Source organism: Anser brachyrhynchus (genome assembly GCF_964034855.1).
Source record: "Anser brachyrhynchus genome assembly, chromosome: 9".
NCBI lineage: Eukaryota > Metazoa > Chordata > Aves > Anseriformes > Anatidae > Anser > Anser brachyrhynchus.
In genome coordinates, this window is record NC_137703.1 from 18,389,192 (window position 1) to 18,403,557 (window position 14,366).

The 14,366-nt window shown below is 39.9% G+C and overlaps 1 protein-coding gene across 1 annotated transcript in view; it reads left to right on the forward strand.

The window, feature by feature from the left end:
* The window catches only part of LOC308200070 (uncharacterized protein), a 434,369-nt gene that overhangs the window by 70,282 nt on the left and 349,721 nt on the right, over positions 1 to 14,366 (forward strand). The window lies entirely within an intron of this gene.

Sequence of the window (14,366 nt, forward strand, 5' to 3'; positions counted from 1 at the left end):
CAGCACACAGTATTCAAGGAGAAGCTGCACCAGCACAACGTACAGTGGGAGAATCACCTCTTTTGCCTGGACAGCTGCTCTGTGTTTAATGCACCCCGAGCTGCAGTTTGCTCTCTTGGCTGCCAGGGCACTCTGCTGGCCCACACTGAGCCTGTTGGCAGCCAGCACCCCCAGGTCCCTTTCTGCTGAGCTGCTCTCCTGCCACTCGTCTTGTGGCCCGTACCAGTGTCCAGCAGTATTCCGTCCCAGGTAGAGCACCTGGCATTTTCCTTGATTGTACTTCATGCTGTTGATGATTGCCCTGTGCTCCAGTGTGTCTGGGATCCCTTTGTGAGGCCTCTTCCTCTGCAGAGTCAACAGCACCTCCCAGTTTAGTATCATCAGCAAACTTGCTGAGGATGCATTCCACTCCTGCATCGAGGTTACTGGTAAGAAATGTTGAACAGGACTGGTACTAGTCACTTGTATCAATGACCCTATCACTCATTATGTTGGAATAAATTGTGTCCCGTTTGGACTCAGCTTTCCTTCCCCTGCTTTGCTGAAATTTTCCTCCACTGAATAGTTTATAAAAACATAGTGCTTGGTGTGTTATTTTAGACGTAGTATTGATAGACTGTTTTCAAGTTCCTCTGTGTGTTTTTGGTAGTCTGTGTGTATGGGTACCCCAGTGTAGCATTTCATACATGTGTTTTGTTTTTTTTTTTACCCCCCCTAATTTTTTGTCCCATTTTTCTGTCTTTTGGATGAATTTATTCTTTGATCATGTGATTATGATTTGAATTTGCATTGTGCTTATGTGTCTTCTGTCATCTCACTTTTATTTTTTTTTCAGCTTTGAAAAATGCAACTTTGAAGTACTAAGCAAATTTATTAGCAAAAACAGCCTTTGGTCCATGTTGAATGATACATCATTTTTTCTGGAGGCAATGACTAGTTTCTAAATTTTATCAAACAGTTCCCAATACTTGGCAAATCTCTTTTTAGAAAAGTAAATATTCTCTGAGGTTTTTTATTTTTGTAATCCTTAGATGGACACATTTAATTTTTTCCTCTGGAATTGATATTCCCATGTTAAGTTTTATTTTTGCATAATGCTAGAGCAATTGAAGAATTTCAAGTGAAGGGTTTGATCAGATGCTCTGAATCTCAATACTGTTTTAGAAAGCTTTGATAATTCGTTTCTTTAGGTTATCAAGATCTTGTCCATCTGTACAGAACTGTATAGAGAAGAACAGTTCTGTGCAGGTATTTAAAAATCTCTAAGTTTGAAAATGAAAAGCAAAAGATTTGCAGTATGCTTTGAAAGAGATGTTCCCAGCTGTAGAACTTATTACCTTGCACCTGGAAGCCTGTGAGCAGCCACTTGGGGTTCTTTAAGTTATTTTTCCATCAAATGAACTTCTGTTCTGAAGACTTGACTAAAACAAAAGATCATAAAATGTCCTAAAAATTAAAAAAAAAAAAAATGCGTAAAGTACCTTTGTTGGCACAACTCTAAAAACAGCAATTAAAATTTGTGTAAAATGTTGGGGAAAAGCTGCAGACTAGCTGCTCATGACCAAGCTTTAATTCATCTCTTCCTGTATCGAACAGGTGGGACCTTTCCTAGATTGATGTTTCTATTCTAAATGTTATGGAATTATTAAGCAACATTTCAAAGTACACTGAATTTATGACCATTATTTTCTAATGAATTCTGGTAGAACTGACAACTTTAATCAATCGTACCTTTCAGAAGTATAAATAGGAGGAAGAAATAAATAAATAATGCTTTGGATACACGGCAGTGCGACATTTGGAAATGAAGCCTGAAATGTCCAGCTGAGTTGCATTAATGAAATAGCAAGTGTCAGGTCTGTAACCCTGGCTAGGGTGTCAGGGAACCCAGTGTTGGTGTGGAGAGATTGTCTTGGAGATTTCTTTTAATCTTCTAAGCTGGCAGAGTCTGAAAGATTAAAACGCACTGGATCTATCAGACTTGCCACCTCTAGTTCAGGCTAGTTATTAATGTGCTATGTGGACAGCAATACTTTATTAATTGTATCACTGGCCAGTGATCAATGTGACAAGCTTGGCAAAGAGCACAGTTATTCATCAGAGAGTTGTCAGGAAGTAATTGCCCTCATATGCATTAGAATAAGCTAGTGTGAGATGCAGAATGGATGTGCTTTTATCATTTTTAGGTGCAGGTCTGCTGGTGTCGTCAAAATTAAAACCTGCTAAGGTACCAGTAAATAAATAAAGTGGAAAAAAATTCATTTTCTTTGATGCAATCCTGCCACTACTAAGTAAGACAAAGGGTTGTATTTTAGTGGTGTTTGTATTTCAAAGTGTTTTTAAAGTGGGTTTTTTTCAATGTATTTTCTGTATACAGTGTTTGTTATCATTTACACTTTTGTTTGGGCAGGCTCATGGTTTGCAACTCTTTCCTTATAAAGAAGAGTGGTACAGTTAAGACTTTTTGCTGAAAAAAAATTGCTGTTTTTTTTCTTTAAAATGTATAATGGCATAGCTGTTGTATTACATGCAGCATATATCTGAGATCTGCCCTGACATTCTTTCACCTTTTGTGAGAAACACATCAGTAATAAATACCAATGCTTTTCTCTCTTCAGAGGTGAAGACTTGACACTCTTTTCAGTGAAGACTGCTATTTTAAGAATTGTGATAAGCACAGAGGGAGTAACAAAGTGAAGGTTAAATTTGTAATTGCTGTCCCATTCCCTGCTCTACTTGACAGTATTAAACTTTCTCACGTGATACATCTTCCCCATCATCCTAAACAACCTAATACTTTAGCAGTGTTGCTAACACTAACACTCAAACTGATACTGGCTGGATGCAGTGTTGCTTTTGTGTGTGCAAGTGGTTATTGTTGGCTCTACTGAGAATGGCTGGTATTTGGCACCACTGGGTTTGAGGGGGAAGGAATTGTGTGGCCTTCAAAGGGAACTTAATACAGCCAAACACGGTAGTACTGTGTGCTTAATTTAATACCTCAGTGAAGTCTGCCATCAGCTTGGTACGCTGTACTGGCCTGGAACCTAACTGCAGGCATAGAAGCCTAATCATGAGTGATCTGGCTTGAGTATTTTGGGGTAAGTCTCATTTCAGAATCCCAGAATTATTAAGGTTGGAAAAGACTTCCCAGATCCTCAGGTCCAACTGCTTCCCAACCACCAGTATCACCAAGTACCACATCCAGCCTCTCCTTAAACACCCTGAGGGATGGTCTTCCCTTGTGAATGCCTTGCTTTGTAGCATTAGTTTTAATGGAGCTTTTAATTTCATTTTGTACTGAATTTATCCTCAGCTGGACCCAGGCTGTAGATTTCACTTTACCTGTTTTGCCCTTTGCTTTTACTCTGTTCACATTGTTTTCATGCACTTTTGGGAAAAAAAAAAAAAGGCAAAAAACATGGAACAGCAAGTCTGTAGAGTAGAGAACCTTTTCTAGGAGATAACATCAGAATACAGCTGAGGTAAATTCCTAATGTAACGGTGATTTATTTATCATGTTCCTGAACAGTGATGAATTGGGCTGATTCCCCAGGATTGTCAGTCTAATACTTCAGACTACTCAAGTCACTACAAGTAGTAGTGGATTGAGGTCAGAAATGGGCAGAACTCTGGTATAAGGGAGGATTTCATTGGAAAATAAAGCACTTTGGTAGGAAATGAAGAGCAAAGGGACAAGTTAGTATCTAGGTTATTACAAGGATAGCTGGCAGTGCATATAGTTTAGATTTGCTAATGAGTCCATAGCCTGTGTGATAATGAGACTTGTTTAGAATCCATTTCCTTGCCATTCAATGGCATCATATTTAATGATCTCATCTGGAAGTTCTGCTTCTGCCTTGCTCGTCAAAATGATCTGTAAACATAATGGAAAATGCTGATAGCAGAGACTACTTTATCACACTCCTCATATATGCTACTAAGATAAGAGAAATAAAGTACTGTTGAAGTAGGTATGAGACTTCTTGTCCAATTTCAAACCTACACAAACAGGCAAGGGTGAAAAATGTGATATGACTTTAAACATCATTAGCTTGATCAGCTTAAAAAATGAGTAGTGAATGCCAAGTGGGAGGAAGGGGAAGTCAGTAGTGGAGCACACTGAAGCTGCAAGTGAAGGCCTGTCTCAGCTGGTCCGGTGATGTCTAGTGGGATGAGGACCTGGAATGGAAACTCACATATGCTTCACAATGTGTGCATCTTTACTATACCTGATACAAGGCAGCCAGCTTTGTGTTACTGACTTGCAGTTTGACAAAACTCTGTATCCATGGGGGTGGTAATTGCAAAGAATGAATATCCTGAATGGAAAAAAAAATAACAAAAACAACAACAAAAAAAAAACACGTTTGCAAAGACAAAAGCTTAAGACTTATAAAGCCTCATCTTGGCTTCCTCAGGACTATTACAAAAGTACTCTAGCCACAGAGTCATTGCAAAGCCCTTGCTGTATCCTGTAGCAGGACTGTGAACAACACACACGCACAAAAACCCTCCCTTGCAAATTCTCTGCAAAACTGCAAAACAGTTTTTCTAGTCACTCATCCAAATACAACTTAGTTTAGCCAATTTCATGTTTCTGGTGTTTGAACGCGTTGCCTCAATGCCTGAAAAAAATTGTTGATAATGCTTCCGCTTATAGTTTGCTTCAGTAAGTGTCAGAATGGCTGCTGTAGCTGCTCTCTTCCCTTGATTCCTGTCTTGGTTTTTGCCTACCAGTTTGTAATACTCTGGCCAGCATTTGTGGTGCCCATAGAACCCAGTGTGGTTAATTTTAAAAACAGTTAAGTATTCCAGCGCTCTGAATTTGGACAGTGGATTACTTGTATTGCTTATTTTCTGTAGATTATATTTTGTTTTTATTCTCTTTTCTGTTGGGTTAAATTGGAGCCTTTGACGCTTGAAAAATGGAGAGGCCAGAAAGAAGAGAATAAGAGAATAAAAAAGCATGGTGGCTAAGATACTAATGGTTAGGAAGGTAAAGCTTTCAGATTAACTGATGCTGTCCTTTGTTCTAACATTTCACTGAATCAGTGGGAGCTTTTAATAGCCTGCAGATGCAGGCAGACACTGTCATGTTGCTTTCTGGTTTTGTATTTTTCTAAGAGGCATGGCTGGTTTACTTGTATGTATGTTGCACGAGGATACATTAGGGCTGTATTCAAGGTGTTTTATTAACGTTACAAAACCTTGTACCGACTACTGAAGGTAGACAAGTTGAAACTAAGGAGATTTGTAACATTTCTCTGACAGTTACTTCATGGCTGTAGTTTCTGCATTGGAAGCCTCCTTTTCAGTCACCCCATTAGCTGTAGGAGGTGCAAGGCAAAATTCACATCTGATGTTATGCAGAAGGTTATGTTAAATCTGTCATTCCTTTGCTCTCTTGATCCATAGCATAGGCATTCTTTAACTAAAGGTTATGGATTTTAAGGATAAACTTAGATTCTGCAACACATAGCTTTAGAAACCATGTTGTTAGAGCCTTGAATACACACGTGGAGACTGCTCTGTAAATTTTTTTTTCTCTGTCAGGATACTTGTGACTTTTCTTATGTCCTGACATGGAAAATGAAAATTCTTTAGGTGCTGTTCTCTTTCTGAAAGTCAGGTATTTGATAACACGCCCTTTTCATAATGAACCCCAGCCAAACATAAGCAGAGATGCAAAAGTAGCTCAAGGGCAATCTAAGATGCAACGCTTAAAGAAACTTTGGAACGAAAGGGGAAAAAAAAATCTTTTGTGGGAGAGCTGAAGCCCTGAAAATGACAGCGATGTCTGGATTCTTTCTGTTACCCACAGGTTACAGCTATTTCAGTTTTCAGCATCATGCCTGATGTGCTTGTGTCAGTGCTTGACATTAGGTGACTTTTAAGCCCAACTGCACAGTGCAAGCATTTGATATGATTTTGCTACTATTGCTGCTCCGTCATTATGCAGAGATACCTTGGTATGCTACCTGACCAACTCCGGGATCAGGTTCAGCTGAGGGACTTCTGGATGATCCATCCCTCAGCAGGAGAGCACAACAGAAGGTAAAAGTTTCTGTGGTGCCAGAAGTAATGCACTTCAGGCAAGATGCTAACCAAATTGCCGAGTGTCTCAGTTATAAAGGACAGATTCTGACCTGTTAATATGGTGTGACTTTGTGCAGTTATTCTAAACTTAAATTGCTACAAAAATCTGAGACAATTCTGTTAACCTACATGTGCTCTAGAGTATATGTAGTAAATACTTCTAAATCGGTATCTGCTCAGTCAGGTGGACCCAGTTAACAGCTTGTCAGTTACAATTCAACCTCTCCCCTTCCAGTCTACCTCAAACGCATTTCCTAGTCTGTAAACTTGCAATGTCACCCTCCGGGGTGATACCCATCATCCAGATTGTGGTGTGACCGTCCATGCTGTTTCAGTCTGGCAGTCCCTCTTTTATTGTCTCCTCATGAACTTCATGTGTTGCTACCAAGAATTTCAAAGTTGGAGACAGGCAAAATGTGGGTTCGTTCTGCCACTATAGTGTTGTATGCACATATGTATTATACACATACATGCAGATATATGCACATGCACTCATGAAAGAGTGAGCTTTTGACAGTCTCATACAGCAAACTTTGTTTCCCTCTTGGCATATTTCTTCCTATTTTGCATTGTCACAGTACATAGACATAGCAACAGATCAGGAGCTGTCTGTGCTGGATACAGTACAGGAATTCAGTGTGTTTGGGGTTTAGTCCAAGTGAGAGTATGTATGCAGTGACAAGTATAAACACTTGTTAGGAGGGCAGAAGTATGTCAGGGAGGAACAAGACAGTCCTGGATAGAAAAGTGATAGGTGTTTCTGTACCATCCTTGTGACCAAACCACTTTCTTCTTGAAAGTCTTGTTTAATCCATATGTAGTCCAAATTGATATCATTAAGTCATGCATATATTAATGTCTCACTGAGAAGAGCAGTTTCTTTTAGAAATATTCAAATTACCTATCATAGACAATTAATACAAAAGTATTCGTAGGGCTGCCTTTCCTCTCAGGACGATGAAGATTTTTCTGTTGTGAAAAATCTCTTTTTTCTAAGCTTTGCTTTATTAAAGAGCTCTTGTGGTCAGGATCACACCATTAAAAAGCTAGAAGCTGATAGCCATGATATTTCATGTGTAGTAGACTTTGCAACAAATTACACTGACTGCTGAGGCTATCTAAGTTGTTGGAAAAGTGTATTTCATTGTCCATTCTGAAACTATTTCCAGGATCAAATAGAATTTCTTTTAACTACTCATGCTCTTTATAACTCTGGTTCAATTCTGCTGCAGTAAATCTGATGGGAAACCAGCACAGCAAGGAGAAAACAGCACTGATGTTTTATAGTGTCGACATTATACTATATGTCATCTTCAAATTAAAGTAATGGGCTGAAAGGTTTTCTCATTGTAACGATTTGTTACTATCTAGAGATCCAATATGCGTTTTAAAAACTTCTTAACCAATGGTTAGGGACAGTGCGTGTGCATGCATGCATGTGTTGGGTTGGTTTCTTTACAGCCTCTGCTTGGTTCACCAGCTTGTTGACATTTCTTCCTGCACAGGTTTGCAGAGGAGGTTGCTTCTGTTCAATGTGAACTCTGATATGCTGCTACCACCGGTTACTTAAGCGTTTAAATGACAGTTGTGGACAAAGTGAGCATTAGGCACAAACATAAATCTCTTGTTCAGACTAATCCTTTCAGTCTTACAGTTCTTACTGATCCTAACAGCCCTTACTGCATTCGGTTCTGTGTGTGTACATATCCACGCGTGAAGTTTGCATAGATTTTGTTCTGGTTTAAGTGACTTCTGGAGAATATAAGGAAGGCAACGGAAAATCAGGATTTTTATGCCTTACGCTGTTTCTCGAATATATCATTTGCAACACTGACACTTGTAGTGTAACACTCTGTGGTAAAGGGCATTGTTCTACGTAAGTTATGTATGATTGCATGTAAGTACACTAGTGAAATTTTACAGTGGAAAGGTGAATTCTTTCAGACAGATCAGAGAAGCCTGAAGGAAAGCCTTTTTTTCTGACCTGGCTTCTTCTATTTCCAGTTCTGTTACTCTTGGCTCATTATGCCAGCCTTAGTGTCCGGCTTCGTGTGCGGTACTCGTGATGCACGCCCTGGGTCTAATGAGCTTTTGCTCTACCATATGGGAAATTAGCAAGCTGAGAGACCGAGGCAGGGTCTCGTTCTTCCTTGCCATTTGCTGAGGTTTGTGGAATTCATCATAACACTTGTACAGGTGAAGCGTCAGGCCTGTCAGTCAGTGAAAGTGGGCTGTTGCATCTGCATAACACCTTGTTGTGCACAACAGAGCTCCAAATACATGGGACAGCTCTCAGCATCAGGCACCAAAGCAGTTTTTCTCTTGAAGGAAATGAAATTTCAAATGAATTTCAAAATGAAGTGTCTGAAGGTGTGATTAATGTCTCCAGCTTTGGAAAGAGCAAGAATACTGAGATTTCACAGAACACAAAAAGGTTGAGGTTGGAAGGGAGTTGGAGTTGGTCATCTGATCTAGCCCCCCTGCTCAAGCAAAGCCACCTAGAGCTGGATGCCCAGCACTGTGTCCGGACAACTTTTAAATGCTTCTAAAGATGGAGAGATCACACAGCCTCTCTGGGCAAACATGCTCCAGTGTTCAGTCAGCTTCACAGTGAAGTTTCCTGCTGTTCAGAGGGATCCTCTTGTGTTTCTGTTTGTCCCCATTGCTTCTTGTCCTGTCAGCGAGCACAACCGGGAAGAGCCTGGCTCCATCTTCTTTGTACCCTCTGTTCAGGTATTTATGTGTGTTGATAAGGTACCCCCTGAGCCTTTTCTTTCTCTAGGCTAAAGAGTCCCAGCTCTCTCAGCCCCTCCTGGCAGGAGAGGTGCTTCAGTCCCTTGATCACCTTGGTGGTCCTTCTTCTGCTGGACTCTTTCCATGTCGCTTGTACTGGACCCCCCAGGAAAGCACCCAGCACTCCAGGTGCGGCTCACGGGTGCTCAGCAGAGGGAAAGGATCACCTCGCTGCGCCTGGTGGCAGTACTTTGCCTAATGTCACCCAGGAGGCTATTAGCCTTCTTAGTGGAAAGATCGTGTTGGGGGCTCACGTTCAGCTTGGTGTTTGCCAGGACCCCCAGGTCCCTTTCTGCAGGCTGCTTTGCAGTTAGGTGGCCCTCAGCGCATTTTGTTGCACAGACTTGTTCTTTAATAATTTATTGTTGTTCTAAGCCTTTCATTTTGTGCAGAAATGGGGTCCGAACCGTAGCAATCTTCTTTCTTGGATTCAGATACTGCTGTACCTGACTAGGACTGTTGTTTTCAGGTGATACCCCAGGGTCCCCTGTGACTTGCACGTGTTTTAGAGCAGAAAATGGAAAGGCTCCAGCTCATGTGTGGGAGGCCATCTCCCTCTGGCAGTCCCACTCGTAGCTGAGGTACGCTGAGGTGACTTGCCTGCCCTGCAGGACCACCCCCAGGACTTTCCTTGCTGAGAGTGCTGGTCAGATGTTTGAGCCTCGGGCTTGTGACCCCCCTGAAGGGGGGTGAGGCTCGGTTAGTGCAGCTGAAGGGGCTCAGCAGGAGATTCAGAGGTGGGCGGTGAACTCCTGACAGTTATGAGCTGTGGAGTGTTTTATCAATGTATGGGCATGGATCTGGTAATAGCATTTGCTTTTCCTTTTTTTTTTTTTTTCTCCTTTTTGAGCACAATCACTGCAAAGGCCATGTTTATTTTACAGCATATTTGTATTTTTGTTTGGGTAAAGTTTGGGCATTTTATTTTCGTGTTTATGCCCTAGGAACTTTACCAACTGATCTGGTAGTTGAAAATATGCTCAGTTGCTCTTGAGAATATTTACTCTGATGAAGTTTTCTTTTTTTGTAAGTAATGATAAATGCTCAAATTGGATCACTTGAAAATTAAAAAAAGCGGAGAGAAAAAAAAAGGGGGGGATATGCCAGTATACATCTTTACTGTGTTTTTGTGTTGGAATGGATTAGCCCATAAGTTTTAGCCCTGAATTGTTTAAAAAAATATGTATTTATGTATATTGCCAAAACATTTCTTGAGGATTCAGTAGTGAATTAGGTCTCAGGAGATTTGATTTGTTTTCTTGGCTCTGTTCTAGAACCTCAGCCTTGGACACATCCTGGTTTATTTATACTCATGTTCCACTCCCGTGAAAAGAATAATTGTATATTTCTGAGAAACTTTTTTTTATCCTTAGGCAGTAAATTTTGAGAGAGGAATTTTGAACTATATATTCGTATGGCACTTAATGCTGTGTACTCTCTGGATTCTGCCTTGAACTAAATTTTGAAAAAGACACTTTCAGACTTCAGTCTAAAACTTCTAGACTTCTGGTAAAGTGATGCTGTGGAAAAGAGGAAATCAAACAAGTGGGGGAAAAATTATCTCCCTGGATTATTAAAATAAAGGTGGTATTTAATATTAACCATGTTACTACTTGAAAAAAATTGTAGGGAGGATTCTTTGAGGGAAAAGAATACAGAAACTGTAATTTGTGGTATTTTCTGGGGAAAAAAAAAGTGCAACTCCGCTGAAATCTTAGTCCTAATATCCAACATTTGAACATTGGATTTTTTAAATACCCTTGGGACCTTGTTATCAAGTCCATTTTTCATCCACCAGTTCTTCCAGTGTACTTCTTGTGACTGTTTTAATTGCCCATGAAGAAGGTGTCTTGTATCAGCAGAGATTGAGCTTGGAATGAGGGAAAGTTGTTGATTTGAAATGATTTAGCAAGATAAGATTTTAATGTTGTTCATCTTGCGGTTTAAATGAAGATGTACTGCTGATAAAGTGCTCATCATCAATATTTCTTAAGAAGGAATTGCTTGGGTAGCACGTTGAGGCAGATTTCTGCCTTTGCTTCATGAAACCTTCTGTCAAACCTGGAAGGAAGTTATCGGATTCCTGCAGATCAGGTGATGACATTTGCCATGTTAGGGGAGAATTCTTTTGTTTAAAAAAAAAAAATCTCTAGTGGTAGAGGAGGATATGAGCAGATTAGTAGCTCCTAATGTAACATACAACAATAAATTTTAAATGGAGGGCTGTACTGCAATTGCAGTGGGAGGAGGGAAGATTAATGCATCCCTCTAATATGTTCACGAAAAATTATCTGCATTGTTCTGTATTACAAGTCATAAATGACATGAATCAAATTTGGATTTACTTTAAATATAATTTCAAGCTTGTTTCTAACAAGTTGATTTAGAAAATTGTACCATGGTGCAGGACCTTGTTCTGCTGTAATTTTGGAGTGTTTCTTTTTAAAATAGTGTGCTTCTCACCGGTTCTTTCAACCCACAAAGAGCGGGCTTTTTATTTGAAGATGCAGAGACTTTCACTGGCAGAAAATTGAGTAACTTCATGACAGGGTAACTCAGTGCCATGAAGTTTGGGTAAAACAGTTGATTAATTTAAAACTGATATTGATCAGACCCGAGTCTTCCTAGATTTTTATTTAAATTCCTATGTTTGCCTGTTCTTAGTGCTGTTTAAGATAGACCAAGTAATGAAAAATCCAAAACACTGTACGAATGCAACTGTATTTCATTATTTAGCATTTAGATAAGTATGGCAACATATTTGTGAGGTAGCCTATTCTGAGAAACTGATATTTTAAAGAACCAAAAGATTTGGATAGTTCACCTAGCTGTCAGCTTTTTAGGCTTTACAGCTAGGGCTTACTACTGTGTGCCAAATCTTGTGAAGGCTTAACGTGGTTGAGATGCAGCACCAGGACAACAAAACTGTGTCTGTCCAAAGCACAATTGAAGGTGATAGAATTAAGTGAATAGCTACTCTGTTTCCAGGGCAATCAAGCCAGTAATTAGAAGTTCAGTAATCTCAGTTTTTTTACATAGTCCCTCAGCGTTAGAATTTGGTATTCAGCTTGCCCGTTTGTGGATTGTTTAGATTGTTGCTCAGATGCGTGCCAGCTGGACTTAATTGCACCTGAAGGCCTTTAATTCGAAGATTATTTGGAACCTTGATCATAATGTAGGTGACCTCCTGTTATCTCTGCTCCTCAGAAAGTTACTCTTTAATGGTACATTTGCACTGAGGAGCATGGGAGGCAGTCATCCACAGTATTTTGTAGGTTCTGCTAGTGAGTTAAGACCAGCACCTACCTTCCAATTACATTTTACTAATCTAGAAACTAGCAGCAGCTAATGTTCCTGCATGGTTTTGTACAACTGATATTTCGCTATGGCATCAAAATTAATTGTGGACTGGTTTTGATGATGAGCTAGGAGAGCTACAGTGAGATTAGTGGTGCCTACCTGGCTATCCACGTCTGAACATTCAATGGCAGACCAGGAGTTGAGTGGGGATGTGCTTTAAAGCAGTCTATGAACAGAAGACTCCTAAGCATTTCTACAACACCAGCTTGGCTGCTTACTCTTTTTAGATCTGTACCCTTGATTTAACGTGAAGTCATAGCCTCCATTCTGTTGAATGGGATTAAGCTTAAAAACTTGTTTAAAAGCTTTAGATAGAGTTTTAAAAAGTTTTAAACAGGTAAAGGCACATTTCTTTTAAGATATCGACCAAAATCTATTATAAAGACACTTTTAAAAGACAGGTCTTAGAAACTTTTGAAAATACTGTTTACCCCATAAACTTATTTTCACACAATATTACATCAAATTTATAGCAAGGCAATTCAACACACAGAGTGCTGCTCGTGTTAGGCACTGGAAAGACTGGATGTAATTCAGCTCTTAGTTATACCTCTTCTAAACTCTACCACTATTTTTCACATGTAGAAATTAAATTCAAATCACCAGTTGTTGGAATTATTATTAATTTTTTTTTCTGCTCAGTGCAAAGTGCTAGAGGGCGGAGAGACAAATGCAAAGTTTTGTGGGATTATTGGCAAGAAATGCATTTATGAAGAAGTGTTTCCATTGTTATCCTGGCATGTGCATTTAAGAGGCTGTGTGGAACTGTTTCGAACCATAGCACATGAGCACATGAGACTGACCCATAAATGTTTGACTTGGAAAATACAAATCTTAAACTACTGAACTGTATTTTTCCTCCAACTGTTTGTGCTCAGTCTAAATATATGAATAATTTATATCTCAAGTTATGGATTTTTTTTAAAGCAAATATAATACGGAAAAATCTTTGCAAGCTCTGCCTGTCTTGTTTTCCTTTGAGCACAGCAGAAAACATTTGGACAAAAAGTGAGCTAAATTTATTTTGGTTCTTTCAGAGTTGTCTGTGCCTCCTGACCCTCCCAGATCGCACATAGAAATGCCCTCTGCAGCTTGACGTGGAGTTCTGTGAGAATCTTGCGGATCTGCTCCTGCTACTTAAATCTTGCTTAAAAGAGCTATCCCTTAAAAATTGGAAGAATGAATTTCTGTTGCAGATGAGTTCCTGTGTTTTGGAGATGAGGCTCAGAATGAAGCCTGTGCAGCCACTGGCCCTGGCCCTCAGCTGGGGCTCTTTGAGTTCCACTCCCTAGTGAAGTTAGGCAGCTTGGGGGCTGATGGACAGTTTATTTTCTCAGAGGGAGTATCCTTTGGCAACTTGAGAATAACTCATAACTATGAAACTTGATAGTATCCTTTCAGCCTGTTACATAGCAATCCAAGGTGCCTCTAGGCATCTGACGTGTGGGAGGATGTTTGTTCAATGCTACGCTGATATCGTGTAGAAGCCTTTCTAAATAAATATTCCCTTCTCATATCTGCAATACCTCCGTATTAAAGGCAGTCAACAGCTAAAGGCTTTTGACTGTGCCTTTTCTGTTCTTCCTATGTGACTTAGAATCTGACAAGTCTTTGAGCCTTTCTTGAAGAAGTGGGAGATCGTACAAACAGGATTTCAGTTGCAGGAATGTCTATTTGAAGGAGTTTTCTGCTGAAGTGAGTAATTGCTTTTCAACAAGATAAATGTGGCACGTATGAGGCAGGGGAGGGGCGTTGATAGCTATGACCACTTTCAATAAGTAGTTTCTTGATTTGGATAAAATAATACAGGTTCAAAATGCTTTAATGCACACCCAAATGAGTAGTTTTGTCTGCACAGTGAGAGATAGCCCAGAACTTTGTACCACAGTAAGAACTTAGTTGTCATATGACTTTCTATAGGGAAGAGTTGAAACAATTGTACTTCCCTAAGGAAGCCAAGAATGTGAAAACATTAGCTCACTGTTTCAATTTTATTGATGCTCCAGAGTGTCTGCCCTCGTGGTTTTCCACAGCACTGCGGAATTTACTGGGTAGTACAAGGAACTGGGAACAATGTGTATATTCGGCTAGTGTAAGAGGATCATTGCTTCTTG